Source organism: Giraffa tippelskirchi, chromosome 10 (assembly GCF_054371585.1).
Source record: "Giraffa tippelskirchi isolate mGirTip1 chromosome 10, T2T-mGirTip1v1.2.pri, whole genome shotgun sequence".
In the NCBI taxonomy this organism is placed as follows: Eukaryota; Metazoa; Chordata; class Mammalia; order Artiodactyla; family Giraffidae; genus Giraffa; species Giraffa tippelskirchi.
In genome coordinates, this window is record NC_137284.1 from 150,965,722 (window position 1) to 150,993,452 (window position 27,731).

Genomic DNA, 27,731 nt, shown 5'->3' on the forward strand with positions numbered 1-27,731 from the left:
AATAGTGTTTATAGTTTCTTTGCTGCTGTTTAGTTGCTAAGCCATGTCCAATGTTTCATGACCCCATGGGCTGTAGTCTGACCTCTGTCTGTGGGATTTCCCAGGCAAGGATACTGGAGTGGGTTGCCATTTGCTTCTCCAGGGGATCTTTCCAACCCAGGGATCAAAGCCACACCTCCTGCACTGGCAGGTGTATTCTTTACCATTGAGTCACCAAGGAAGCCCATGGTTTCTTTAGCCCCACAAAAGTTTTGAGTTGCAACATAGTCAGACTCATCCATCTCTGTTTTATGTCTTTTGATTATTGTGACTTAACAACATCTTCTCTCTGACGCATGGTCACTCTCTCTTTGTTTTCATTTCTAAAGACCGTCTTGAGTTTGTATACGTTTTTACTTTTTCCCATGTGAATTTTAGCAGCAACTTTTGGTTGGAATTAAGTTGAATTTATAGTTATTTGGAAGATAATAAATTTAATATCTTCTCCTGGTAAACATGGTGTACATCTTCATGTATTCATAATTCATTTGCATAGTTTAGTAAATTTAAATAATTTTTTCCACTAAACTCACAGCCTCCTGCTCATTGCCAGGAGCAGCTCACAACCAGGCCTCAGGGAGACTTGTGTGTGTGCACAGCACATAGGATTCAGCTATGAACAAGATGGAACCCTCTAGAGATGTCCAGAGCTAGTGCTACCCACAGTCCATGTCGATAGAGACCAGTTCCCTCAAAGCCCAGCCTCCAATCAGTTTCCTCATCCCAACATGCAGCATTCCCTTTGAGTCTCATTTCTCTGTGTCACAGCTTGGAAAGCAGAGCTCATTTTGTTTTTTCTTGCTCTTAGGGACCACATCCTGCAAGTCTATTGTCCAATTCTTGGAAACAGTGGCTTCGTCCTGTGTTTGTTGAGTGTGATATCTTCTCAGCAGTGATAGGACAAGATCCGTAGGCATCACCACTCCACTGTTCATTAATATTTGTATATTTCTTAATCTTATTTCCTTTCTTCATGTCTTATTTTATTGACTATGATTTACTGAAGCAAAGAATCTGGATGCCAGAATGACCTCATGGAGAAGAATCTACCCGACTCCTCTACCCTAGATCAGCTGGAATGATATGTGGAAGATAAATAAGCTTCTATCTTATTTAGGTCATTGTATTTTGGAGCCTCTTATATTAGAAGCTTAACCTTCTTTTTAAATTTGTGTCAAATCACAGAGCAGTAATTTGAGCTAGGAAGTAAGTTTATTCATTTTAATGGAGAAACAGAAGTGTGAAGCAGACCCAAATTCTCATGTTAAAGATCAGCACATTACCAAAGAGAGACTCATTCACTTTTTACATTGTAGTAATGAGCTTTTGGTTCTTTTGATTATAAACATGACAGGACATAAAATTAAAGAATTAAGGAATATTGAGACTTGAAAGGATTTTAGAGATGGAAAGAGAAAGTGGAAGCCCAGATAATTTAAGTAATCTCTCCAGAGTCACATTATTACTTAGACAAAAGATCTGTGGCTAGAATTGAGTAGTGGTATTTCTACTCCCTATTATTTTTTTAAGAAAATCTTTTCTACTAACTTCCATTGTAATAATTCAAGGATGTTAAATTTTCTATATTTTCAGTGAAAGATTTCTTTATTTATGTTGCAAACTGTTTCATTCTTCAAATATACTATGTTTTGAAACTTTGTCAAGACATGACATCAGGGTTTTTGCTGAATGATAGTGATATACTTAGTTGGGTCAATTTAATTAACAGAATGCTAGAGGAGGCAGAGTCTAAGATCTCCAAATGGTGATTTGAAAATCAATTCCTAATAAGAATCATTTGTTTTGAAGAGAAATGATAATGTTATTTTGTACTATGTGCCATTTCTAAATATGGATAGTGATATATTGAAGTTCAATATTTTGAGTGATGGCAATTTAGAATTCTTTCTTTCATAGCAGGAATGGGAAAGACTCATGCTTAGTGAAAGTTATGTCAGCATACAAAAATTGTCACTAAAATAAGACTATTATAATTAGCTTACTTTCAAAATCGAAGTGGAAATAGTCATGCTGCTGCTGCTGCTAAGTCGCTTCAGTTGTGTCTGACTCTGTGTGACCGCATAGACAGCAGCCCACCAGGCTCCCCTGTCCCTCGGATTCTCCAGGCAAGAACACTGAAGTGGGTTGCCATTTCCTTCTCCAATGCATGAAAGTGAAGAGTAAAAGTGAAAGTGAAGCCGCTCAGTCGTGTCCAACTCTTAGCGACCCCATGGACTGCAGCCTACCAGGCTCCTCCATCCATGGGATTTTCCAGGCAAGGGTACTGGGGTGGGATGCCATTGCCTTCTCCAGAAATAGTCATATGAAGTGTTAAAACTTTTCTTTCTTTAGTTTAGTTATTTGGATCTACAAAAATGTATTTTTGAAAACTTTTTCTATCAAAGGAAAGTTAACTTACAACATGTTAATTTCAGGTGTACAGCAAAGTGACTTGTTTATGTATATACATATTCTTTTTCAGATGTTTTGCCATTATAGATTATTATAGGATATTCTATATAGTTCTTTGTGCTATACAATAGATCCTTTTTGTTTATTTTATGTATGGTAGTACATGTATGTTAACTCCAAAGTTCTTATATATTATTTTTTATCACTAATGAGAATTTTTTGGTCATGAAATATTAATACTATAATAATGAACATGTAAAATCTTTAAATCTTAAAACCTCCTAACATTATCAAGTATATCTACGTACAAAACATACATACATTTCACTTTATTTAAAACATATAAGAGAGAGAATTTCAAATCACACTAAACATAATAAATACATAACTTGCTTTGTTAAAAATCTATAGTGTACTTTCAAGTAAAGGTTAGACTTCCAATGCCAAAGACAAAATTAAACAATTATCAGTTTCCTAAAAGTGCTATTTTAAAGAATATTGTTAAGAATAATAAAGCCTCCTAAGTGTAAATTGTCTTTATCAAATGAGAAAAAAAGCCTAAATTTTATACTGAGAATAAAAAAATGTTAAAGCTTTTTTTTCTATGTTATTCCATACCCTGTTACCAGATCACATACTAACAACTACATAGATAACAAAACAATCCAGTGTGGTTTGCTGATAATAATTTTGCCATCTATCACTTGGGCCTGCTTTCTGCCTTTTGGTCTGAGCTAGATGACAATAGATTCCAAGCTCCAGATTTGGATATTTATCAGCATATTTGAAATGGAAATTATCTAAGAATATACAGTAAGAATCCCAGGTATTGGGGGAAAATCACTCCTTTCCTGAAGGATTTTTTTTTTCACTGTATGAAAGATATTATCAATATACTTATAAACTAGTCCAGGCCTGCGAATTTCAACTCTTAATGGGAGGAGGTGACCTGATTAGCTCTGAGTTGAGTTGAGTTGAGTTGCTCAGTCATGTCCGATTCTTTGTGATCCCGTGGATTGCAGCACAGCAAGCCTCTCTGTCCATTACCAACTCCTGGAGCTTGCTCAAACTCATGTCCGTTGAGTCAGTGATGTCATCCAACCATCTCATCCTCTGTCATCCCCTTCTCCTCCTGCCTTCAATCTTTCCCAGCATCAGAGTCTTTTCCAATGAGTCAGTTCTTTGCATCAGGTGGGCAAACTATTGGAGCTTCAGTTTTAACATCACTCCTTTCAATGAATATTTAGGAATGATATCCTTTAGTATGGACTGGTTTGATCTCCCTGCAGTCCAAGGGACTCTTAAGAGTTTTCTCTAACACCACAGTTCAAAAACATCAATTCTTCAGTGCTCAGCTTTCTTTATGGTACAACACTCACATCCATAAATGAATACTGGAAAAACCATAGCTTAGACTAGATGGACATTTGTCAGCAAAGCAATGTCTCTGTTTTTTATGTGCTGTCTAGGTTGGTCATAGCTTTTCTTCTAAGGAGCAAGCATTTTTTATTTCATGGGTGCAGTCAACATCTGCAGTGATTTTGGAGCCCAAGAAAATAAAGTCTGTCACTGTTTCCATTGATTCCCCATCTATCTGCCATGAAGTGATGGGACTGGGTGCCATGATCTTCATTTTTTGAATGTTGAGTTTTAAGCCAGATTTGAGTTGCCTGTCTACTAAGTCCCTTCAGTCATGTCCAGCTCTTTGCAACGCTATGGACTGAGCCTTCCAGACTTCTCTGTCCATGGGATCCTCCAGGCAAGAATGGTGGAGTGGGTTGCCTCTCCCTCTACCAGGGGTCTTCCTGACCCAAGGATAGAACCACAGCCTTCTTTGTCTCCTGCACTGCAGACAGGTTCTTTACCACTAATGTCACCTGGGAAGCCCCACGTTTGGTTTCTAAAGTTCAAATTCTGTCTGGATCTTGAGATCTGAGAGCTCTCAAGCTGCCTGAGAAGCTCAGTGTTCCAGCACATTTCCTTCCCTAAGTGATTCAGGCATTCTGATTTATTGTGTTTGGGTGGGGTTTGGGGATGGGGAGATTTAAAAAATATCTCGGTTGATTCCATTATGAAGTCAATATTGAGAATCACTTAATTAGATGAAGCAAATCTTAGCATATCAACCTATCTTAGTTTCCCAGATCAACCAGTTTTTTAAGAGAGGGTTCCTTTTATTTTTTGGTCAATATTTTCTTTATGCTTAATGTTATTGTTATATTTTCATATTTACTGAGCTCTTATTATATGTCATCTTTCTTAATATTATCTTGTTTAATATTCACAAAATATTGTTTTATAATGTAGAAACTAAGGCTAAAGGAGATTAAATGCTGTAATTTTGTCAAAGTAACTTTGTAAGTGGTAATCATAATTGTGAAATATAAGTCTTCTGATTTCAACCTCTATACTATTGATCCCTGATTTTAAACCTGTCATGCTTAGTATTAGAAGCAGACTGAAAAGAAAATAAGAGAATTAGGTTTTTTTGTCTTTTTTCCATTTTTAAATTAATTAATCTATTTTTTAAATTTATCTTTTTATTGAAGGATAAATTGCTTTACATAATTTTGTTGTTTTCTGTCAAATCTCAACATGAATCAGCCATAGGTATACATATATCTCCTCCCTTTTGAACCTCCTTCCCATCTCCCTCCCCATCCCATCTCTCTAGGTTGATACAGAGCCCCTGTTTGAGTTTCCTGAGCCATATGGCAAATTCCCATTGGCTATCTATTTTATATATGGTAATGGAAGTTTCCATATTACTCTTGCGATACATCTCACCTTCTCCTCCCCTCTATCCATGTCCATAAGTCTATTCTCTACGTCTGTTTCTCCATTGCTAACCTGTAAATAAATTCTTCAGAGCCATTTTTCTAGATTCCGTATATGTGCATTAGAATACGATATTTATCTTTCTCTTTCTGACTCACTTCATTCTGTATTATAGGTTCTAGGTTCATCCACCTCATCAGAACTGACTCAAATGTGTTCCTTTTTATGGCTTAATAATATTCTATTGTGTATATGTTTCACAACTTCTTTATCCATTCATCTGTCGATGGACATCTAGGTTGCTTCCATGTTATAGCTATTGTAAATAGTGGTGCAATGAACAATGGGATACATGTGACTTTTTCAACCCTGGTTTTCTCAGGGTATATGCCTACGAGTGGGATTGCTGGGTCATGTGGTAGTTTTATTCCTAGTTTTTTAAGGGATCTCCATACTGTCTTCCATAGTGGCTGTATCAATTTACATTCCACCGTCAGTGCAAGAGTGTTCCCTTTTCTCCACACCTTCTCCAGAATTTATTGTTTGTAGACTTTTTGCTGATGGCCATTCTGACTGGTGTGAGGTGATATCTCATTGTGGTTTTGATTTGCATTTCTCTAATAGTGAGCATCTTTTCATGTGTTTGTTAGCCATTTGTATGTTTTCGTTGGAGAAATGTCTGTTTAGTCTTTTTCCCATTTTTTGATTGGGTTGTTTGTTTGTTTTTCTGGTATTGAGTTGTATGAGCTGCTTGTATATTTTGGAAATTAATCCTTTGTCAGTTGTTTCATTTGTTATTATTTTCTCCCATTCTGGGGGTTGTCTTTTCACCTTGCTTATAGTTTCCTTTGCTGTGCCAAAGCTTAATCAGGTCCCACTTGTTTACTTTCACTTTTATTTCTTTTACTCTATGAGGTGGGTCATAGAGGATCTTACTTTGATTTATGTCATTGAGTGTTCTACCTATGTTTTCCTCTAAAAGTTTTATAGTTTCTGGTCTTACATTTAGGGCTTTAATCCATTTTGAGTTTATATTTGTGTATGGTGTTAGGAAGTGTTCTAATTTCATTCTTTTACATGTAGCTGTCCAGTTTTCCCAGCACCATTTATTGAAGAGGCTGTCTTTGCTCCATTGTATATTCTCGCCTCCTTTGTCAAAAATAAGGTACCCATAGGTGCATGGGTTTGTTTCTGAGCTTTCTATCTTGTTCCATTGGTCTATATTTCTGTTTCTGTGCCACTACCATACTATGTTGATGACGGTAGCTTTGTAGTATAACCTGAAGTCAGGAAGATTTGATTCCTTCAGCTCCATTCTTCTTTCTCAAAACTGCTTTGGTTATTTGGGGTCTTTTGTGTTTCCATATGAATTGTGAAATTTTTTGTTCTGGTTTTGTGAAAAATGCCATTGGTAATTTGATAGCGATCTCATTGAATCTGCAGATAGTGTTTGGCAGTATAATCATTCTCACAATATTGATTCTTCCTACCCAGGAACATGGAATATCTCTCCATCTGTTTATGTTGTCTTTGATTTCTTTCATCAGTGTCTTATAATTTTCTGTGTACAGTTTCTTTGTCTCCTTAGGTAAGTTTATTCCTAGATATTTAATTCTTTTTGTTGCAATGGTGAGTGGGATTTATTCCTTAATTTCTCTTTCTGATTTTTCATTGTTAGTATATAGAAATGCAAGTGATTTCTGTGTATTGATTTTGTATCCTGCAGCTTTGCTAAATTCACTGATTAGCTCTAGTAATTTTCTGATACTCTCTTTAGGGTTTTCTAGGTACAGTATCACGTCATCTGCAAACAGTGAGAGCTTTACTTCTTTTCCAATTTGGGTTTCTTTTATTTCTGTTTCTTATCTTATTGATGTAGCTAGGACTTCCAGAACTATGTTGAATAATAGTGGTGAAAGTGGGCACCCTTTTCTTGTTCCTGATCTTAGGGGGAATGTTTTCAGTTTCTCACCATTGAGAATAATGTTTGCTGTAGGTTTATCATATATGGCCTTTACTATGTTGAGGTAGGTTCCTTCTATGCCCATTTTTTGAAAAGTTTTAATCATAAATGGGTACTGAATTTTGTCAAAGGCTTTTCTGCATTGATTGAAATTATCATATGGTTTTTATCTCTCAATTTGCTAATATGGTGTATCACATTGATTGATTTGCATATATTGAAGAATCTTTGGATTCTTGGAATAAACCCAACTTGTTCATGTTGTATGAGCTTTTTGATGTGTTGCTGTTGATTGGGTTTGTATTTTTGTTTTGTTGTTTAGATGAGAGGTCCTGATGCCGGGTCTTGTATTAGTGGTTTCTTTTGTGTGAGATCTCACTATTTGATACCCCCTAGGGTTAGTTCTTTGGTAGTGTAGGGTCTTGGAGTCAGTCCTCTCACTCCAAAGGCTCAGAGTTTGATCTCTGGTCAGGAATGAAGATTCCACAAGTGGTTTGTTATGGCATTAAGTGAGATTAAAACAAATATCCAAAAATGTGAAACCAAAGATGAACTCCAGACAAATGGCAGTTACAAAATCAGGCAAATGATAATTAAAATAATGGAATATATACATATACATATACACGCATGAGCAAAGTCAAAACAGTCCAGCAAAAATAAAGTACAATAGATTGACCTGACAATCAAAGGAAATAAAAAATTATATTTACCAGTTAAGAACAAAACTAACTAAAGTACAAACTGGAAAGCAAAACTAAAGCAAGGTGCCAAGTGGGGAATAAAGCAATGAAAACAAAACTAACACATGTTGAGAAGAAAGGAAAGAAAGAAAAGATAGAATAGATAGGCAAAGTTAAATAGAGGTAGATGAAGAAGATTTATATATATTAAAGATAAACTGCAAGGGGAAAAGAACAGTAGGAAAGGCAAACAAAGGAATAAATGTAGAAAAAATATAATAGGTTTAAGAAAACTAAATATTAAAATTATAAAATAGAGAAAAGAAAAAACCAAACAGAAGAAGAAAGAGAAAAGGAAAACTCCACAGAACTGCAAAAGCCCAACACAGAGGCAGAGGTTTATAACAATAAAAAGTGTGACTGAATATACACCCATAAGCAAAATCAAAACAGTCCAACAAAAACAAAGTACAACAGACTGACCTGGAGAACAAAGGGAACCAAAACTTATGTCTACCAGAACAAAACTAACTAAAGCACAAACTGGAGAACAAAACTACAGCAAGGTGCCAATTGTGGTATAAAGCAAAGAAGATAAAATTAACAAATATGTTGAGACTAAAGGAAAGAAAGGAAGAAAGGAAAGAACTTTGCATAGAGGTAGTTAAATAGAAGTAGATAAAGAAGATTTATGTATATTAAAGATTAACTGCAAGGGGAAAAGAACAGTAGGAAAAGCAAACAAAGAAATAAATGTAGAAAAAATGATAATAGATTTAAAAAATTAAAAATTGAAATTAAAAAGAGAGAGAGAGAGAAAAAAAATAACCTCCCCAGAATGGCAAGAGCAGAGGTTTATAACAACAATAAAAAATGTGACTGAGAACAAAATGACAAAAGCTCAAAAGCTTAGTTAGATTTCATAGTGCCAATAAAATCAACAACTACAACAGAGGGAGGAAAAAAAAATTCAAAAGAATCTACACAGCAAGTCAAAACATAAGAAAAATAAATGTTTTTCTTGAGTCACTGCTGTCAGAGTCCTTTCCCTCGCTGGGAGTCACAGTCCACCTCACCTCCCTAGGATGCCCTCCAACCCTGTGTTGACCTCTGGAGCTGCTGTGGGGGCAGCTCAGATTCCAATCTGCTGCTACTCCTCTGTGTTCTTGCCTCCAACGTCCACAGCTATAAGACTTGGTGCATTCTCTTTTGTGGGAGCTCTCAGTAATCTTTTATATATTCGACAGACAGAGAGTCTGCCTAGTTGATCCTGTGGATTTAATCTGCAGCTTGTACAGCTGGTGGGAGGGTTTTGGGTCTTCTTCCTTAGTCACACTGCCCCTGGGTTTCAATTGTGGTTTTATTTCCACCTCTATATGTGGGTCATCCACTGCGGTTTGCTCCTGAGGCTGCCCTGGAGGACTTGGGTTTGCCCCTGTGAGGGCCAGGTGTGGAGGTGGTGCAGCTGCTTTTGTCCCAGGGGTTCTGGCAGCACCATGTACTCAGGGGAGTTGGCAGCGAGGGTAGTAGGAAAAATAGTGCTCTAGAAGGGTATGGCCACCATTACTGGCCAATACGCTCCAGTATTCTTGCCTGGAGAACCACCGCCCGCACCCCCCACAACCCCCGGCCACACACACACACAGAAGTCTTGGCAGGCCACAGTCCACCAGATCGCAAAAGGTCAAATACTACCGAAGTGACCCTGTGTGCAGAGGCCCAAGATATTTTTTGCCTGTGGCAGCTCTGCCCCAGTGAGAGTTGAGCGTGAAGGTAGCGCAGCTGCTTGGCTTGCGGGCACCCTGGCGGCACCAAGTGTGCAGGGACATGGACTGCCTCCCATGCAGGAGTTATGGCCCTATCAGAGTTTTTTTTCGAGTCTCTTGTAGCTGGTGATCAGAAGGCCTCTTTGACTAGTCTTTCTCTGTAGCTCCACCTATTCAGGCATTTAAAGCCCAATCTAATGAAAAAATGGGCAGAGGAACTAAGTGGACATTTTTCCAAAGAAGACATACAAATGACTGATAGGTATCTGAAGAGATGCTCAACATTACTAGTCATTAGGGAAATGCAAATCAAAATCACAGTGAGATATTACCTCACACCTGTTGGAATGTGTGTGCTCAGTTGCTCAGTCATGTCCAACTCTTTGTGACCCCATGAACTGTAGCCCACCAGGCTTGTCTGTCCATGGAATTTTCCAGACAAGAATACTGGAGTGGATTGCCATTTCCTCCAGGGGAAATTGCCACTTACTCCAGGGGATGTTCCTGACCCAGGGATTGAATCTAAGTCTCTTGTGTCTCCTGCATTGGTAGGCAGATTCTAGTGCCACCTGGGAAGCCCGCCTATTAGAATGGTTATTATAAAAAGATAAGAAATAATGTGTTGGCAAGGATGAATAGAAAAAGAAAACTTTGTGCGCTATTGGTAAGAATGTAAATTGGTACAGCCACTATGGAAAACAGTATGGAGGTTTCTCAAAAAACAAAAAAATAGAACTACCCCACGATCCAGCAATTCCACTTATGGTTATTTACCAGAAGGAAAAACAAAATCACTGTCTCAAAAAGATATCTGCACCTCCATGTTCATAGCAGCATAATTTATAATCCCAGGTCATAGAAACAATATTAAGTGTCTACCCATAGAGAAGAGACTGTGGTTGCCAAGGGGGATGTGGGGTAGGGGAGGATTGGATTGGGAGTTTGGGATTAGCAAATGCAAACTATTATACATAGAATGGATAAATGACAAGGCCCTATTGTATAACACAGGGAACTATATTCAGTATGCTGTAATAAGCCATAATAAAAAATAATAAAAATTCAAGTGTCTATCATTGGGTGAATGGATGAAGAAAATATGATATTCATATATGTGATTATATACATGTAATGGAATATCATTAAGCTGTAAAAAGGATAGAAATTCTGTCATTTGCATCAACATTGATGGACTTTGAGCAGATTATGATAAGATGCTAAGTGAAATAAGTCAGACAGAGAAAGCCAAATACTGTATGATCTCACTCATATGTGAGATCTAAAAAAACGGAAGTCATAGGTAAAGAGAACAGATTGGTGGTTGCCAGTGGCAGGGGGTGGGGAAGTGTGTGAGGGAGGGGTAAAATGGATGAAGTGAATCAAAAGGTATAAACTTTCGTTATAAAATAAACAATTCATGGGATATAATGTACAGCATGGCGACAATAGTTAATAATGCTGCATTGTATGTTTGAAAGTTGATATCTTAAAAGTTCCCATCATAAGGAAAAAAACTTTACCTATTTGAGATGATAGATGTTAAATAATTTTTTGTGATCATCATTTAACAATATATGCATAAATAGCAAATCATTATGCTGTATACCTAAAACTACTACAATGTCATATATTAATTATGCTTCAATTAAAAAATATTCTGCTTTGCTGAATAAGTGGACAAGTAATTTAATGAATATTATACAGTAATTGTCAACCACAGAAAAGACTGTGCTATAATAATGCTTCCTTCAGTTACTGAGTACATCTTGATTTACATGGTCGACCATTCATCTCAGACTTCACTTGTCTCTCTCTCAGCCTGGACTCGTCTGCCCCATACTTCCAGCACTGGCACACCTGCTTTCTCTTAACTCTCTCTTAATTCTGCCATTTGCCACGTCAGTTTTTAGCCTTACTCCTATTTTATGTTGCTTATTTCATTTTATTTTATTTATTTTCCTCTTTTGATCCTATTCTTCACTCTCCTTGATAGCTCAGTTGGTAAATAATCCACCTGCAATGCAGAAGACCGCGGTTTGATCCCTGGGTTGGGAAGATCCTCTGGAGAAGGAATAGGCTACTCACTCTGATATTCTTAGGCTTCCCTTATGGCTAAGCTGGTAAAGAAACCGCCTGCAGTGCGGGAGACCTGGGTTTGAATCCTGGGTTTGGAAAATCCCCTGGAGAAGGGAAAGGCTACCCACTCGAGAATTCTTGCCTGGAGAATTCCATGGACTATACAGTCCATGGGGTTGCAAAGAGTCAGGCACAACTGAGTGACTTTCACTTTTACTTCACTCTCACCCTCACCTATTCTGCTCCAAATAGGCATATTCAATATACTTTTTTTTTGGTACATGTTCTTGGAAATGTAGGTATCCTGTTGCATTTGTACTTTAACATTGGGATATATGTGTCTTTACAATAGTGCATTCAGCTCACAGTACCTTTCTACTTTTTATTGGTAGAGGATACAAAGATCCTGTAGTGGTTAAAAGCATGCATTTAAGGTAGATGGCTTGGTTCTAATTGTTTTGTTTTCCACTTATTAGCTATTTTATCTTAGACAAGTCACTTAATCTCCCTCTACTTCAATTTCCTCATACATAGCCTCATAGGGTTTTTGCATCAAGCAAATATGCTAATACACATGAAATTGAAAGAGAAAGTGTTAGTCAATCACGTCCGACTCTTTGTGACCCCACGGTTTGTAGCCCACCAGGCTCCTCTGTCCATGGAATTCTCCAGGCAACAGTGTGGGAGTAGGTTGCCATTTCCTTCTCAGAGGATCTTCCTGACCCAGGGATCGAACCTGGGTCTCCTGAATTGCAGACAGATTCTCTGTCTGAACCACCAGGAAAGCCCAATAAATGTAAAGTATGTGAAATAAGTAGTATCTGACATGTAATGTGTTACCTATATGTTAGCTATTGCATTATTCTATTTGCATTTTGTCTCAGCTCTGTTTTTGAGCTCAAACCATGTACTTTCACACATATCCTTGCTCTGATAGCTGCCCAGTGTTTCATGGTATGTGTCTACTGTACTTTGTGTATGTGTTTTATTTAATAATCTAACAATAAATGTCTAGACTGCTTTCACATTTGTGCTATTACAAACCCATTTGTAATAAAAATTTTCTTTTATAAGACTGTATAGGAATTTTTCTCATATTAAGGGGTCATAAGATATACCCACACTTGATTTCACTAAGCACTGCCAGATGTTTGTAGAATGACTTGACCGATTTACACTCCCATAACTGTGTATTTCAGCTATTCCGCGTATGGTTAACTTTCATTGGCTTCTATTCCCAAGTCTAATACAGGACCTCTGTGTATATAAAGTCACCCCATTGGCCCTGAGTTATTTCTCAGGGTCCCCAAACATATTGCACATGCACTTATGATACAAGTTTGTGCTACCACTTTGCAATATAGTTGTTTTCCTCATTCTTTCTCCAGCTCATTCAGTGCAGTTTCCAGCACACAAAACTGCCTGGGAGGGCCTTACAGCTGCATAGTTTTATTGCCAGTTAGAAGAAATCTCTCGTCTAGTCAAGAAAGCTCTGAATGCTTCCAGAGACGGCGGCATTGGCTCCCAGCTCCGCCTCTGCTTTCCTCTGCTGGCTGCATGCCATCGCCCTCCTCCATCCGCCTCTGCCTCTGCTGCCCTGGAGTCCGTCATCTCCACTCCTCGCACTTTACAGGTCCAGTGCTACCCTGTGTTCTCTGGATCCCTTAAAGCTCTAGAGCCATGGAATTTTCCATACCAAAGGGGCAAGGCTGCCTGGCTCTCCTTCTCTATTTCCCTCTATTTAGGCTGCCATAATGGTATGTTTGTGTGTGGGATGTGTTGTATGGAAAATAGTCCACTTGGCATCATTATTATTTTTTAGATTTTTTTATTGAAGTATAGTTGCTTCACAAAGTAGCATTACTGTCTACTGTACAGCAAAGTGAATCCGCTATACATATACATATATCCCCTCTTGGGGGATTCTTTTCCCATTTAGGTCACTACGGACCACTGAGTAGAGCTCCCTGTGCTATACAGTAGGTTCTCAATAGTCGGTTACCTACACATAGTATCACTAGTGTATATATGTCAATCTCAGTCTCCCAGTCCACTCCCCTACACCCCCCTTGGTGTCCATATGTTTGTTCTATACATCTGTGTCTCTATTTTTGTAACAGCCCTTCACAACCTCTAAGACTCAGTTGCACTGCTGTTGTAGTATGTGGGCCAGTGAGGAAGTGTGAGATTATTTTAAGCAACATAAAGATAAAAGCAAGTTGCTTAAGTAGTCTCAAAGTCAATGCTAAGAAAAATACTGAGCAAACAATAATTCAGGTAATGATTCACAGATATAGAGAACAAACCAGTGGTTACCGGTGGGGAGAGGCAAAGGGGGAGGAACAATGTAGGGGAAGGGGCCTATGAGTTACAAGCTATTAGGTGTAAAATAAGCTGCAAGGATATATTTAAAACTTGGTGAATATAGCCACCATTTTATAATAACAATAAATGAATATAACCTGAAAAATTGTGAATCACTGTATACTACATCTGTAACATATAATATTGTACAGCAACTATACTTCAATTAAAAATAAAAATTAAAAAAAATGAAAAGGTGAAAAAAATGGTAACAGTGGTATGCAGAGTAACTGAAATTAGAAACACTTATTTGGATAAGTTCTCTTCAGAATTTCCTCAGTCCCTCATGTAAACGTTCTTGTGAAAGACACGGCTCCACAGTCTACTAAAAATTCTCCCTAAAGTCTAAATCTCCTTGTGTGCATGCTGCGTGCTAAGTCACTTCAGTCGTGTCTGACTCTTTGCAACCCCATGGACTGTAGCCCGCCTGGCTCCTCTGTCCATGGGATTCTTCAGGCAAGAATACTGGAGTGGGTTGCCATGCCCTTCTCCAGGGGATCTTCCTGACCCAGGGATCAAACTCTTGTCTGTCACGTCTCCTGCATTGGCAGGTGGGTTCTTTAACACTAGCACTGCCTGGAAAACCTAAAGCTCTTTGGTGGGATGCACTTAGGCTTAAGCTGACCCCTATCCCTGACACTGCCTGACATCATCTTTTGGGATTCTTTCGTGGCTTTATTTCCGGGGACACACTGTTGTCTTTCCTTTCCCCTTCATTGCATTTTCTCCTCTATCTTAAATTCTTGGAGTTTAATTCATTTCAATGCAATTCAATTCATTTAGTGAGAAGACAACAGATATATTTAGACAAGCTAATTTTTAAATACTAATTTTGAAATCATTTAGGTCTTACATAAAAATTTCAAGAATAAAGCAGACATCTTCTCTCTACCTTTCCTACAGTTTTCTCTAATGTTGACTGTGTACATACTACCATGCAATCACCAGTATGAAGAAACTGATGGTGGTGCAGTACTATTAAGGAAACTGCAGACTTTATTTGGATTTCAGCATTTTTTTCACTAAAGTCCTTCCTTTGTTCAAAGATCCAGCTCACAATCTCACATTGCATTAGTTTTCCTGTGTCTTTAGTCACTCCAAGCCTGTGACAGTTACTCAGTCTTTCTTTGTCTTTCAGGTTTTTTAATTAATAATTGGGCTTCCCTGGTGGCTCAGATGGTAAAGAATCTGCCTGAAATGTGGGAGGTCTGGGTTCAATCCCTGGGTGGGGAAGATCCCCTGGAGAACTGGGAACTATCTTGAGGATATGGTTTGTTCATCAAATTCCTATTTACTCATTATTATAGCATCCTTCAGTAGATCTTGCCTGCACATTATTTCTACGATGTTGGAATGGTCGATTTCCCTAATTCTTCCATATTTGATAATAAGAATTCTGCTGTAAGCAAGAGCTATTTCTTTTTTTTGTTAATTGTCACTTATTTTATTCAATGGATGATGATCTAAAATTATTAGTTAGGTTCTGACTATTTCAGTCATTGGGAGATTTTTGGTGGTTCCTGTGCCCTTCAACAAGCCTTCCATCCATTTTGGAGCAGTTCCTTACTTTATAGCCCCTCAATATGTTACAGAGAAGGCAATGACAAGCCTCTCCAGTATTCTTGCCTGGAGAATCCCAGGGACGGGGGAGCCTGGTGGGCTGCCGTCTACGGGGTCGCACAGAGTCGGACACGACTGAAGCGACTTAGCAGCAGTAGCAGCAAGATGTTACAGGCTCATCTTATTTTCTCACTACCCCAGCTCTGGAATCAACCAAATTTTCCTTGTATTAGAGAACAGTATATTTAAATCAAGATGTGGTTGCTAAGACGTGTTAATTCCTACTGGATGTTATTGCTTCTAGGCTTTCTCAGCAGACAGAATTAGAGAACATGTGTATAAATACTAACCCATGAACACACAGTGTTACTATCTACCTACCTACATACCTACCTATCATCTACCTCTGTTTATCAGAAGACCATGAGTTCATACTAATACTTCTGATCCTAATCCAGTAGCACATAACTCATTCTAGTCTTTCCCTTTATTTGAACTTTCTTTCTCCAATAATAAAAAACCTGAGTTTCAGAATCTATAGAGTATATACTTAGTTGTTCAATTTTAGCATATATTTTAGATTCAAACTTGCCATGCTCCCATAAGAAATACATTTACTAACTTGAGTGCAGCATTCACGTATCCCTTTGTCTTTAGCCTGAAAACATCGAGTTAAAATATTGCTTTAAAATTGTACTTAGATTTGTTTTTTCTTTTCTTGAATCCCCTCATTGTGATTGGGAAGAATATTTTGAAATCGAAACTGCAGTACTACAGGCATGAAAAATTTCAAAAACATAAATTCTTTCAGGTGTGCCGTCACTAAAATTTACAGCAAACTTCTTTGGTCTGTGTCCCAGATCTGGCCTGTACACAACCTTATAGCTTTTCTCTCCTAGAACTTTTTAAGAAATCTTTTCATTTTTTTCTAGTTTCCCTGAGATTCAATCATGGAACCCGTTTCCATTTTTCCGTAGGCCATTCAAGGAAGCAGTGGTCAAAGTGGCTGTTTTTGCTTTCCCTGACACTGCACAGTTTGCTTATCTATCTTCTGTAACCCCTTGAATGTTTCTCTGGTTTGTGCCAGAACCTCAGGTAAAAGCTCAGCTATAGGATTGGCACTCTTATCTTGGGACAGAGCTAACAATGAAAGCTTTAAGAGACTCAGAGCCTCCACTGACTTCTTGGGAAATGCTCAAAGCTATCTATGATGACTAGTATTTAGCATGGATCTAGAGAAGAGTTGGTTAGATGAGAATAAAACCACAGCCTCTGGGTCTAAGATCCTCCTACTAATAAACAGTGACCGGGACCAGAATTGCCAAGGGAATCTCTGTCATATCTCCAGATGAACTATCACATTGAACTAAGCAACAATAAGAATCCTTGGGAAGACAGAATTCAAATGTCATCTAAGATATTTTTTCTCAGATGTATTGTGTTCTTACTTTTTTGACTGTGATCTCTCTGGTCCTAGATAAGTATGTCTTGTCTAACTCAGCTTCTTGACATTTATTGATGACCATATTACTGCTTTCTTATCTCTTCTCACTTGCTTTGTCATCGAGCCATGACCCCACTTTCCCCCGTCTGTTTCTCTGTTCTGCTGCTGCTCATTGTAATAGCCTTGACCCTGGTGGTGACTCTGATGCTGGGTGGGCCCCTTTCTGAACCCAAGCAGATCCTACTGGCCAAGAAGTGTCTCTGTATCTTGTTTTTGCATTGTTTGGCTGTGCTCTGCCTACTTCCCTTCAGGTTAGACTTTTTCATTTCATCTGTTTTTCCATGGAGTTTTTGTTTGATTCTCCTGGTAAGGGATAGTAAGTTCTCTTGCCTACCTATTATCAAAAGAGTTTCAGATGTCTGGAGCTATAGGTCTGGAGTCATGTATTTCATCTCTCTTTATATCTATCTTGAGCTTTAGGATACAGATATATATTTTATATATATATATATATATATATATATATAAATATCAACATATATACACAATAAATCCTGACTACAAGGAAGATGTGACACAATGCAGGGGAGGGTTGAAGATTTTAGTCTGAGTGAATCACAAACTAAAGGTCTTGTTGGCATAAAGCAAATTATTTCTCTCCACTAATCCTAGGTTCCTCCAGCTGTATAAATCTCTAAACTCCCTCAAGTAAACCTTCAAATTAATTCATTTTACTTTACATCCAAAAAGATTATTTATACTTCTTTAGTTACTCTGACCTACTCATCAGAACTGCTCCTAGTAATTAAAAATTTAGTGAGAAACTTTAAAAGGAAAAATTTCACCTCATCCTCTCTTCAGACATGGATTGGGGGCATGAAGTGAATTCAAGGGGAGAAAATTTGTGAGGAGACAGAGTTTAGCCTTTTGTGAAAGGGATTTTTAGTGCTACCACTCATCAAACTTTATTAGGCTTCTGGTCAATTTCTAATTAAAGAAAACATGAATCCTCATATGACAAGGGGAGAAGGTGATTCCTAAGTCAGGTACAGAATGTCTTGTTTCTGGTACAAATCTGTCAAAACAAATCAAGACACTCCTTGATAATTTTAATCTAGTTTTTTTCACAAGACTTTATTTTTTTTTTAGGTATGAGAAATCTCATAAATTCTTCTTGAGTTTTTATTCTATTGCTTCAGATCCTTTGAGGAAATAAATATGCTTCAGATCATTTAGTGAAAAGATGACTGATGTTAATTTCATTTCAGACCTCATAAATATAATTTTATATTGTTCATTAGCGATATATTTATTACTTTCAGACTTTTGCTCTTGTATAGCATAAGAATTGATCCCATATTTCCTCAGATAAAACAGTAAGGGATATATCACTTTGATACAGTGTAACTCTATAGGAAAAGAAACTATTTCTCTGTCAAGTATTAAGTATAAATTTGTTTAATCAAATATAGTTGGAAGGCACATGAAGAGGAAGATGAGCAATGATGAATGATAAAGTGATAATAAGAACAAGCTCATGCTGATGACCAATTAATGGAAATGCCAGTTTATCAGGTGGCAGTTGTCTCCATTTTACATTATTAAGTCTGTTTCTCAAATCCAGACATTCATAAATAAACTCTGGGCTTGGTTTATGTTTTCCTGCTATCATATAAATTATATTTATGGCTAATCTATTCATAGAACTACCAAGCTTGAGGTGATCTTACAAATAATTTAGCCAACTTCTCATTTTATATGTGAGGAAACTGAGGAAAAGTCAATAGATAGCATCACAGTATCCTTGGTTACTCTTCAACTTTAATAGCTTTTGCCTAATACAAATCATACCATATTTACTTACATAGCTTTGCTTACACCCCGAAGTCCTGGTGCGCTGCAGTCCGTGGGGTCATAAAGAGTCCAACATGACTTAGCAACTGAACAGGAACAACAACTCCTTGCTTTTAAGCAAGTGTTTATACTAAGGACTTCCCTGGTGGCTCAGAGGGTAAAGCAACTGTCTACAATGCGGGAGATGCGGGTTCGATCCCTGGGTGGGGAAGATCTCCTGGAGAAGGAAATGGCAACCCACTCCAGTGTTCTTGCCTGGAAAATCTCATGGATGGAGGAGCCTGGCAGGTTACAGTCCATGGGGTCACAAAGAGTAGGACAGGACTGAGCGACTTCACTTCACTATACTACATGAAGCAGATGGAGACCAGGAGGAAATACCTGCCAGTAAACCACTACACTTTTCCATGAAGGTTTTGTGAATCTGGTAATATAGCCCTTGAGGCAGAATGAGAATGATACTATTTTCCAGATTAGTAGGATCCTTTATCCTTGAATAAGCTTGTAAATAAGCTTGTAATAAGGTGGTCAGTTGATTCCCATTCCAGTCTTTTTTTCCCCTGTCTTTTGTAACACATATTAGAATTGATACTTTACATTTATTGTTCCAGAAAATAAGCCAAAAACTGTTGTGATTACAGCCAAAAATATGGCACCAAGTGAGGCACTTCACTGAAGGGTGCATCTCCTTTTACAAAGTTGTTTGAAAGGAGATTTAGCAAGTAGAGAGAAGAGTGGGTGACAGTGCCAGGTAGTGGAAAGAGACCTAGTGTAGGGGTCCAGCTTGAGACCCGATTCTAAATTTGTTACTAGCTATGTGATGCTGAGTTGACTAGTTAAACTTCCTGGGACCACTTTTCACTTAATTCAATAAATGAGAAATTGGATGTGATTCAAATTAGTTGCCTAGTTTGAAAGCCTCTCAGGCCCGTGGACTTAAGTTGTGAATATGAGACGGTTAGGTATAAGACAATGGGGAGCTAAATGGACTGAGGAAGATGCTTACAGTTCCTAGATATATTCAAATTCAATTTTATTGAAAGCAAGTATTTTACTTTACCAAGTATTGGTAAGGATGTGGAGCAACTGGAATTTATATTTTGCTGGTGAGCATATAAATTAATTCAATCATTCTGGAAAACTGCATAACTGCATGGCAGTTATAAGCATAATTATGAACTATTTATAATTTGTGATCTATCAGTTTATTCCAGGGTAGATATACATTAGAAAAAGTGCTTATGTCCATCCAAAGGCATGCACAAGACTATTCACAGCAGCTGTATTCACACATACAAAAGATGACATACTATATGACTCCATTTATGCATAATTCAAAAGCAATCAAAACTTATCTTTGGGGATAGAGGTCAGAAGAGTGATTATTTTGGGCTCTGCTCAGATGGGAAAGAATCTGCCTGTAGTATGGGAGACCTAGTTTCAATCCTTGGGTCAGGAAGATCTCCTGGAGAAGGAAATGGCAACTCACCTCAGTATTCTTGCCTGGAAAATCCTAAGGACAGAAGAGCCTGGTGGACTACAAGTCCACGGGGTCGCAAAGAGATGGACTCAACTGAACGAATGAGCACTCAAGCACTCAATAAGCAGTGAACAGCACAAACAAGGTCTTTGGTGTGCAAAAGCTTTTAAGTCTCATTAGGTTCCATTTGTTTATTTTTGCTTTTACTTCTTTTGCTTCAGGGAAAAGATCCAAAAATATCATTGGCAAATCATTGGAGGATTTTGAGCAGAAGGGTGCATAATCTGATTTACGTTTTGACTGGATTATTTTTGATACTGTATTGAGAATAGATTGGGGAGAAATAAGGGCAAAAGCAGAGATCTATTGGAGACCACTGCAGTCTTTCCCATGAGCTATAATGGTGGCTCACATTCTCTGACAGATTTTGGTGGCCATGGCTGTGATGGAGTTGTAAGTAGTGAGGAGGGGAGAAATTTTGAATACATACTGAACTGAGATTTCTCTGGTGGCTCAGATGGTAAAACAGCCGCCTGCAACGCAGGAGACCTGGGTTTGATCTGTGGGTGAGGAAAATCCCCTGGAGAAGTAAATGGCAATCCACTCCAGTATTCTTGCCCGGAGAACTCCATGGACAAAGGAGCCAGGCTACAGTCCATGGGGCTGCAATGAGCTGGACACAACTGAGAGACTAACATTTTCCCATTCATTTTCAAGAGGGCTATAAGAAAACTCTGCGGAAATTTCCAGTATCTTCACTGGGGCGTGGTTTACAGAGGTATATGCATATACAAACATTCACTTAAGATCTGGGCACTACTTTGGGTCATACTTTGATTTCAAAAAACAGAAATAAAGAAATGAGCAATAACAAAAAAGAAAAGAAAAAAAACAGAAAGATGAAAAAGAGAAAGAAACATTTTGTTGGGAGACAATAAAACCATCTGTAGATAGACTTCTGCCCAGAGATAGCCACTTTACTCTCCCTGGGTTTTGTGGTCTCTATAGACCTCTTCAGCTATAATTGTCAATGATTGTTTGAATAAGAGGAAAAAATCAGGTGAAAATTTGGGAATGGCAAAGTAAAGTTAACACCAAATTTTATGGCCCAAGATTATGATTACCAATGGACCCACTAACAAGAAAATGATACTAAGTATAAAAATTCTAAATTGCTGTGTCAAGTCCCCACTTTCCTTATCTGAAAGCTATGGTTACCTTGTGCATCATAACATTGACTATAAATTAGAATCCTCACTTTTACTTCCTACATCTGCAGAGACCAGCGCTTAAATAAAGAGTACTTGAAATGGATTTTACAATTCAAATTTGGTTGCACAAAATCTTACCACTCTGAGTAAAAATACAAAGCTTTCCCCTGCAGTTATAATCAGGACAGTACCTTGGGTTTACAGATTAGCTCTTTGTGGCTAATTGTAAGTAGAGTGTGGTTGGCTTAAACTCTGATTCAAACATGGAAGCTATTTCGGAGCAGCCACTTCACTAGTGTGTTGGGTGGGGGGGATGGAGGTGTCACCCACCGGCAGCACAGCATCACCTTCTTTCACAGATTCACACAGGGACAGAAACCACAAAGTCATCTTTTATAAGTTATGGGATTGAGTCATTACACCTTAGCATGGTTATGCTTTCTTTTAGATAAATATGGCCTCTAAATTAAGATGAAAAACTCTGAAGAAATAAAGGGACTAACAGTTATTGAGCTTGTAACACGTATCCAGGATTTTAACTTCAGTTGTTTTGCTGTTTAGTTGCTAAGTTGTGTCCAACTCATTGCGACCCCACAGTCTGAGCCTGCCAGGCTCCTCGGTCCGTGGCATTTCCTAGGCTAGCATACTGGAGCGGGTTCCATTTCCTTTTCCAGGGGATCATCTCGAGCCAGGGATCGAACCTGCGTCTCTTCCATTGGCAGGTGGATTCTTTACCTCTGAGCCCCAGGGAAGGCCCTTTTAACGTCTATCCCTCATTTAACCCTAAAACACCATCTTCAGTTTATAAATGAAGAAAGTGTGCCTTGGTGAATATGAGCACCTAGCTATTGGAGGAATCCAGGATTCACCCTGGGTGTATTGGACTCCAAAGCCTGTTTTCCTTCCCCTGCGTTTTGCCATAGGTTCCTTTAAGGGAAGGGACACCGCAATTTTCTCTGCTTTTACAGTCTCCCACAACTTTAGGTAAATGCTAAAGCACTGGCATAAATACTAGACCACAAATCCAACTATGCAAGAGGCATATTTTTCTTTCAACTTCTATAAATAGAAGTTATTTTATTTTTGCTCTCATTTTTCTATTTGGTAGACATTTGCCTTCAGTCAATTCAAGACGTCCTCACTTCAGGGTCCACACCCCACCCATGCCTGAGGCTGCCCATAGTCTTGGGAGATTGCTAAGTATGATAACTTGTTATTACCTACTCAGACTGGATTTTTTTTTTCATTTTTTTTTCTCTAACATATAATTTTTAATTTATATTTTTAATTGAAGGATAATTGCTTTACAGAATTTTACTGGTTTCTGCCAAACTTCAACATGAATCAGTCAGGCTAGCTTTTGTTCCATCTTATTGAACCACACAGGTTGTAGTTTTGCCATCCAAAGTTTAGGACATTCTCAGGTCTGGCTCAATATCTGATAATTCCTTGATCCTTTCTAGGACTTGAGAAAATTTGCTTTGTTTTCTACATAGAACTGGGCTTCCCAAGCGGTGCTAGTGGTAAAGAACCCACCTGCCAATGTTGGAGACATAAGAGCCCTGGGTTTGATCCCTGGGTTGGGAAGATTCCCTGGAGGAGGGAACAGCTACTTACTCCAGTATTCTTGCCTAGAGAATCTCATGGACAGAAGAGTCTGGCAAGCTACAGTCCATAGGGTCACATAGAGTAGAATATGACTGAAGCAACTTAGCAGCAGCTACTATGAAGCAGCTCCAGGGAAAGCCTGAAGGCTCTCTCTGGCCATGCTGCCACTTTTCCGCTAACAATTCTAATGCTATAAGGGTGCATATGTGTGCTTTTCTGATGGGGGTTGTTAAGAACAGGAAGATAACTTTGGATCTTGCTTTTATCCCAAGCCCTCTTTTCTTGAATATTTAAACATACCTGGGTGTTCTGTCACTTTTCCCTCCTCACCCTCAGTACAGAAAGTTTATCACCTGAGAAATGGTGGGTGGACAAAGGGAAAAGGAAAGGAAATATATTTGTCAAACAACACATTCCTTCAAATCATTTTCATCTTCTATGGAGACTTCCATCTGCTCTCTTAAACTGGTTTACCCATAACAACTCTCCTAGAGGCAATGAATGCCCAGTAATGGAAGATGCTAGCGGTACAGGGGTCACCATTGGGTGGGAAGGTGGGGGAGTTTGCATACACTATGAAATAATACCTACATATTATCCCCCTATGCTAAACATGTAATCAACACTCAGTGAATACTTAATTAATTGACATAAATGAAATGCCAAAGAGACCACATATTTGCCAGGCTAGAGTTTTCCAAACCTGAATGAGCATCAAAACCACCTAGAATACTTTAAAAAATTCATATATCTAGGACTGGCTTCCCTGGTGGCTCAGATGGTAAAGAATTTGCCTGCAATGTGGGCACTGGTTTGATCCCTGGTTGGGAAGATCCCCTGGAGAAGGAAATGGCAACCCACTCCAGTATTCTCACCTGGAGAATCCCATGGACAGAGGAGCCTGGGGGGCTACAGTCCACGGGTTGCAAAGAGTTGGACACGACTGAGCGACTAATACTTTCACTTTCATACTTGGAGTTTTAAGCTTAAACTTTGAGGAAGGATTGAGAAATTCTTAAAGAAAATACTCTTCCTCAGGTATGGAAGAGTCCATACTCTAACAAGTCCATATTCATACAAGAGTACTTGTCCATATTCATGGACAAGTATGAGATCTACTGTTTTAACAGTCTGATTACTTAAGTTTATCTGGTATTACCCTGGGAAGTACAGAGCAAGGGCCTAAGGAAATGAGACATTAATAGCCACATTTTTGTAGTAGAAGAAAGAACATGAATTTAGCAGAACATTTATGGAAATATATTGGGTTGGCCAAAAAGTTTGTTCAGGTTTTCTGCACCATCTTATGGGTAACTCGAAGCAACTTTTTGACCAACCCAATATAATATAAAATTTCTTCTACAGACACAGTTCATTTGTACAAAGGAATGGATTCATCCTACCAGTAGCCCTACTTCTTCAGAGACTCATTGCTTCTTGGTTTTTAATCCTCTCCTTACACTGAAACTGGAAATAATTCACTTTAGCAATAAAACTAATTTACATACATTGTTAATTCCCAAGTCATTTGAATTCTAGCATTTTTTTTTGGTCTAATAATGAAGTGAAAGGTTTGGAAAAAAGTTTTAGTAAAAAAATGTTACAATTAAATGTATTTCAGTAATTTTGCTTTATATATGGTGGTGGAGAGGAAGAGGATACAAGGGTTGGGAAAGCAAAAGCCTAGAACAATCCCACTTGCTTCTTTCCCTTCATGTCAGTTAATTTTAACTTCTGTCATTCATTTCTTTATCCAGCTGCTATTGCTAGATATTATTGCCAGTATTTAGAATCAAGAAGATCAGTAAGTTATGGTCTTGACATGGGAGAACTCAGAGTCTAGTGAAGGAGAAAGATACATAAATGTTAATTTCAATAAATCATGAATGGTATGATAGAGATCTGAATGAAGTACTGCACAATCATGTAAGACATTGAGCCCTGTTCAGGAAAAATAAGGAATGTTTTCTAGAGATGATGCATCTGAATGGGGTCTTGAAGAATAAATGAGTTTCCAGGGGAGGGAAAGAGGAAAAGAGGGAAGGGCACTCCATGAAGAAAACACTGTGTGTGCAAAGGCAAAGGTTATGAAAGTAAATGATGTTTGTTTAGGGAAAGTATCATGAATTAATTAATGGGAAGCCACGGGGAGCTTGGCAGGATGTAAGACCAAAAAGCTAGGTTGGTGCAAATTTAGGAAGGGCCTAGTATCCCATATCACTGACATTAACTTCATTCACGGACAAGAAGGTAGACATCAAATATTTTAAGCAAAGGAATGACATAAGAAGGTTTGTATCTTAGAAAAAATGTACTCAAAGCATATAAGCGATGGTTTAGAGGGAGAAGGTAGTAGAGCCAGTGAGACGAGTTAGTACAGGAGCCAGAAGATGAGTGTTGAAAACACAGCAATTACAGAAAGGGGCAGGGGGAGGAAAGAGAATACTTGGAAAGAAAGTAAAGAATTAGAATGGACAGAGCTTGGCTTGAAAATGTTTCTTCTCAATTTAGGTTCTCTCAGAAGCAGACTCTGAAGTGAAGACTTGGGTGGATAATGTTTAGATGACGTAGGTCACCTCCCACCTCTAGTGGGAGGTGACCAGTGAAGTGGATGCAGCCAGGGAGCAGTGCCCACCCTGGGTGAGCCCAGCCTAGCCTGGGGAAACTCCGGGAATCTGAGGAAAACGCTTTCCTCGGACTGCACTTCTGGAGTGAAAGACTCGGGTATTTGATACCTCCCTTTCTCTTCAAGTGGAACAATGGAGAGGCAAAAGTCATACTGTAGTGTTTTTGAAGAGTAAATAGGAGGTACCGAAGAGATAAAATCTGTTAAAGCTATTGCTGAGGACAGAGAGAAAGCAGAGCTTGAGGAAGATGCAAGACCAAAAAATTAAAAAAAAAAAATTATTTTGGAGATTTTTGGCCAAAGGGAATGATCAGTTGAGATGGAAATACTGACAATGAGATAGAGGATTGTGAAAATGGATAGAAAAAGTTTCCAGAAATGTTGGGGGTGCATGGAACCAGAACCAGTTTTGGAAGTTGGCAGTTGATCCGAGAGGAGAGAATAGACGTTCCTTCCTCTGAGGTGGAATGGAGAGAAGTGAAGATGGAAAGGGAACAAATACATTCTGAGGAAGAGAGAAGGTTATTTTTGGGAGCTCATGTCTGATAGCTTCATTTTCTGTGCAGCAAAGAAAAGAACATGGATGAACTGAAGAGTTTTGTCTTCCTTACAGACATTAAGATTTGAGAGACCTGAAAATTTGTCTGTTCATCACTATGTCTCCAGGATCCAAGAGTATGTTGCAATACAGGAGACTATAAAAATTAGTTTGTAAGTTGAATGAATGAATTAAAAATGGAGCATTGTATAACAGTGGAAAAAGAGTCAGAAGTAACTGGGTTCAAATCCCACTTCATTGCATCACATTGTATTACTTAAGTGTTCATTCTCAGGATTCTTTTGAGGATTACATGAATGAATGAATGTATAATATTCAATGCACATAACAATAAAATCAAAAGTAATTAAACATTATTTTTAACTGTATATTATCACAACTCCCAAACACTACATATATCTTGACTTTAGGATATAAACTTTTCTTTTTATTTTGTCCCATTGTAAAGGATGGCTAATATTGAAGCTTCACTTTTTAGCAGATTATTCTTAAATGTTATAATTTGCTCCAATGAAGCAAGAGCAAATTATTGGAACACAAAGAATTTTCCATCCTAAGGTAAAATATGCATGCACATGTTTTCTCATATAATTCAAACTAAACATAGCATCCAAAATTTGAAAGGGAGGTTATTCAATGTTGCTGGATTTTAAAACTTTCTTAAATGTTACCCAGTGCCAGGAGGGACAGCTAATACCACAGAAAACAGAATTAATATACAGCAGGTTTCTGAGAAGTTAGAGAAAGGACAGGAATCGATAGAGTGAGGTTTAATCAAGATAAATGAAAAGCAATTCACTAGGGAAAGACCAAATTTGAAGGAAAAAAAAAGTGAAAGCCAGCAAACTGTAGGTTTTGAGTCACTAATATAAAAAAGTGCTAAGGTGATTCAGTTCAGTTCAGTTCAGTCGCTCAGTCGTGTCTGACTCTTTGTGACCCCATGAATCGCAGCATGCCAGGCCTCCCTGTCCATCACCAACTCCCAGAGTTTACCCAAACTCACGTCCATCGAGTCGGTGATGCCATCCAACCATCTCATCCTCTGTCGTCCCCTTCTTCTCCTGCCCTCAATCCTTCCCAGCATTAGGGTCTTTTCCAATGAGTCAACTCTTTGCATCAGGTGGCCAAAGTATTGGAGTTTCAGCTTCAACATCAGTCCTTCCAAAGAACACCCAGGACTGATCTCCTTTAGGATGGACTGGTTGGATCTCCTTGCAGTCCAAGGTACTCTCAAGAGTCTTCTCCAACACCATAGTTCAAAAGCATCAATTCTTCGGCTAAGGTGATAGTTGTCAATAAATTTTATAT

The 27,731-nt window shown here is 38.3% G+C and overlaps 1 protein-coding gene across 9 annotated transcripts in view; it reads right to left on the reverse strand.

Moving 5' to 3' along the window:
* The window catches only part of TPK1 (thiamin pyrophosphokinase 1), a 559,100-nt gene that overhangs the window by 471,790 nt on the left and 59,579 nt on the right, over nucleotides 1-27,731 (reverse strand). For 4 of the 9 annotated variants that reach the window (XM_081534539.1, XM_081534530.1, XM_081534536.1 and 1 more), the window contains exon 5: nucleotides 23,539-23,591. The exons of the other annotated variants lie outside the window; for them this stretch is intronic. The gene's annotated coding sequence lies outside the window, so the exon portion shown is untranslated. The remainder of the gene's footprint in view (nucleotides 1-23,538; nucleotides 23,592-27,731) is intronic. 9 annotated transcript variants of the gene reach the window in all.